Here is a 4,126-nt window from a genome sequence, read left to right as displayed (position 1 = left end):
ATTAGTCTTTTAAATACTATAATATAGTAGACTCTTTCTCATAGTATTTCTATTATCATAATAATATTTCTCCGGTTCTATTTATCTGTCGTTTTTATTTAAATAGAATGTTATTTAATATTTGTTATTTTATAAAATTAATGCATATTAAAAAATTAATTTAAAGAGAATAATAAATAAGAATAGAATGATAAATTTATTTAATTTTATAAGAAATAAAATTTAAAATGATGACCACTAAATAAAAATAAATAAGTATAATCATATTATTCTATTATTTTGTCCCTTTCTTGCTAGCCTGTTCAGAATCGGGTGCTCTATTGTTTTCACCTGTTGTTTTATTTAACAAAAATAAAATAATATTTAATTTATTGATTCTACTGGATATTAGTCAATAATATGGTTCCTTGAATGTTCAAAATTCTCTAATGCAGTAATGTCATCCTCTCGCGTATATAAACTAGGGAATTTGGCCGCGACAAGTCTTTAAAATAAGTGTTAAATAATTATTTTTTTAATTAATTATACACGTTTTTTTGTATATCCAAATGCAATGTTATTATTTTATTTTTTTAATTATACATTAATTATGAAGATCATTTTGAGATGACGATTGAAATGAAACTTAACAAATTTAACATCTATAATATATTATAACGGTGTATCTTTTTTCTTGAGTATCTAAAAATATTGTGAAGTAACTGAAAATAATAATGAAATACATCTACAGGGCTTATTATTCTTTGTCAAATTGATATGATAAAACTTCTTTAATATTTCATTTTTCAATCGTTCTTATTCTTTTTTCAAATATACAATTTAGATTTGTATGGTTTTGCATAAATCACATCAATTGATATTTTAGATTTTTTAGTTGCAATTACATCAAAAGATAAATGTTATGTTGCACTCGTTAAACATGATTTTTTAGAAAATAATTAAAAATCACGCTACTGATTATTAAGTCTCGATATATTCAACTTCGAATGAGAACATGATTTTTGTATTAACTAGCTTACTATATTCTTTTATATATATATATATAGAGAGAGAGAGAGAGAGAGATAAATAGAAACATTTTAACTATATAAAAATATTTGATAGATAATAAAGCTCTTCACATATTATATAGTGATTAATAGAATTGAAGGTTAATTGAATCGAATACTTTGATAATACGTTTTAATTTCAAATGTACTCCTTGCATTTTTAAATCAATGATTACACCTTTTTTTTCTATAAAATTAATACATGGACACCCCACGTAAGATATATATTCATAACTAAATATATTAAAATAATTTAAAATTTTAACATAAAGTTTTTATATACTGAATTTTGTGTTATTTTTATAATATATTAAAAATCGAATCAATTTATTTATTCATTTGTATTCAATTTTTATTTATAAAAATTTCAAAATATACATATGTAACAAAAATAAAAATTTATCAAATGCATAAATAAAGATTTTTCCTATTTTTAAATTTCATAAAATATATACATTAAATATTTATATTCACAATTCTATTTATTCTGATTTGTTAATTATATTTTAATATACTTCAAAAGAGTTATAGTATAATTTTGATAGTATAAAGAATATAAGAATTTAATATTAAAATATATGTGTGGAGTGCAATTTACATATAAGTAAATCAAGGCAAAAAAGAACAGTTTTGACTCAAAAGTTTGCAACATCATCAATTATGAGATCAATATTTTCACTCATTAGATTCAGTTTTCAATTACTTATATATAAACGTGAAATAAAAAATTAAAAAAAATTAAAAGTGGGATAAAAAACAATAAATAAAATAACAAAATCACAAGTTATAATATTGGTTCATTTAATTAAACACTTTTTTTTTCAATTGTTATTTTTGATTTTGGCAAAAAGATATTTTCTATCATAGTTCTTTTTCTTTTCTTTATGAAATAAGTTGCAACACAAGTTGAGAACTTGTGACATTGTATTGCATGGTCTTAATCAAGTTCTTTCAAAATTTAGTTCTAATATTTTTTTAATTCTCTATTCTTTAATCTCCATTCTAATTCATGGTCCTCTAAGTAACATATAATATTTATATATATATATATATATATATATATATATTAACTTATCATAAGTTTACACATTTAAATTTGGGGATTATGAGGAGTTATAGAGATTATGAAAATATAAGTTATGAAGATAAAGAGATACATATTTCTTAGTTTAAGAAGGGAAAATTAATGAGACTAATTTTAGGGAATGATGAATTAAAAGTTCTAAGTATTGTTGTAGGATTAGTTTCTCCCCTTGTTTATTAATAGGATAAAATGAAAAAGTAAAGATTTTAACAAATGAAGAAACATAAAATGTGATAAACAACAAATTACAAAAAAAAGATAGTGTTCTACTCAAAATTAGCTTATTATTCACAATTTTATATATATTCTTATACGAATTTTATAACATCTCTTAACTAGAATTAACTAAAAATAAACTAAGAATCCAAGAAATAACCATTTTAGGAAATGAGTAAGGAAGTCTAGAAAATTTTCAGCTTTCAAAAGTGAGTTTTGGTCATTTTCAAACAGTCATAACTTCTAGCTCAGGAGTATTTTTGGTGAGTTATTTATATGGTTGGAAATCCCTTCAGAATAGCTTTCCAACGCCGCCAAGTTTGCAATAATCCGATGTCGTATGAGGGAGAAACGTCTTTCGGAAGTTGGGTTGTTAGACTGAGGAAAGACCAATTCGGATTTTAGTAAGGGCAAAATTATTTTTTCACCCTAGTATTTTCTAATTCGTTTTAAGGTTATATTAGGCGTAAAAACAAGTCCCAAATCAGTTTTTCAAATTTAATAACGCTTAGGGTTTGGGAGAAAAGAAGAGGAAGACCAAGAATCGTCCAAGAACCCCAAGATCGTGCATTGATTTAATCGGATCCCTATCAAGGTATGTGAGATCATTCGGTGTTGCATCCATTAACCCACCGTCCAACTTGATTCAATCAGCAATTTAGAGTTATTTGAATGAAAATCTTGGAGTTCTTGATGAAAAGTTGTGAGGTTCTTGTTGATTAAATTGTAGTTGATCTTTAGTAGTTTTGATTCATGTTTCTAGACTGTTTTCGGGTCTAAACTATTGGGTAATGAGTTATTTAGGGATCCTAAGTGTTCGGGTGGGACCCATGGGAGTTTGGGAAGTTTAGAGATGAAAAATGAAAAAGAAAAGACGAAAATACAGTCAAACACCCCTTGGGGCGCCGCGCATGCCAGAGCGCCTCAAGGCAGGCTCTGTCTGACAGGCCCTGGCGCGGCGCGCCAGCCAGAGCGCCCCAGACCAGGGTCTGTCCGACAGGTTTTGGCGCTCCACGCCTCTCAGAGCGCCAACAACCCCTGGAGACCTCGTTCTTTCCTTATCTTTTCGTACTAGTTCCTAAGTGATGTATCTTTCATTCCTAGTTGATTCCAACATTCTAGAGTACATCTAAACATCATGAAATCATCCATAAACATGATACTGATATGCTCAAACTTACTTCTCAAATAAGAAGTAAAGCGGTCGTGTCAAGTAAATAACCCAACTAGTGAGGTTGGGATCGTTCCCAGGAGGAAAATAGTTTAGACTTAACTTCAATTTATTACTACTAATGTTCAGTCAATTACTTTCTTGGAAAGCAAAAATGATAAAAGGGGGGTTTCTATTTCTAAGTAAATGAAAATAACTAGCAAAATAAAAGGAGACAACTAACAGCTTCGAATGTTGGAGTTTAATCAATTAATCAAAGTAACTAGGGTTTACGTGTTCCCCACAGGTTCATAACTTGATAAGTCTAACTATAACAATTCTTTCCTAGTATCTTGCATGCAAAGTGATAAGTTATGTATTTCTAAATCCTTGGTCCGGCATCTAGAAAATGTCACTCCGCACCTTGGTCCGGCTACGTGTGTTGCTATCCTAACCCTTATCTTTACCTCATATTAAGCATCGTATTCGATATTTGACTAAGTTATTACCTCGTACCAATCAATACTAGCCTATTAGATAGTATACACTAAATCTATGTTGATAATTCTTTTCCTATTATCTACCTCCTTGGTCCGGCAAGTAGCATTAAGGCGAGTTCTAACGTTG

This window comes from Solanum pennellii, chromosome 6, assembly GCF_001406875.1.
Source record: "Solanum pennellii chromosome 6, SPENNV200".
Classification (NCBI taxonomy): Eukaryota; Viridiplantae; Streptophyta; class Magnoliopsida; order Solanales; family Solanaceae; genus Solanum; species Solanum pennellii.
Note: the sequence above shows the minus strand (reverse complement) of the source record.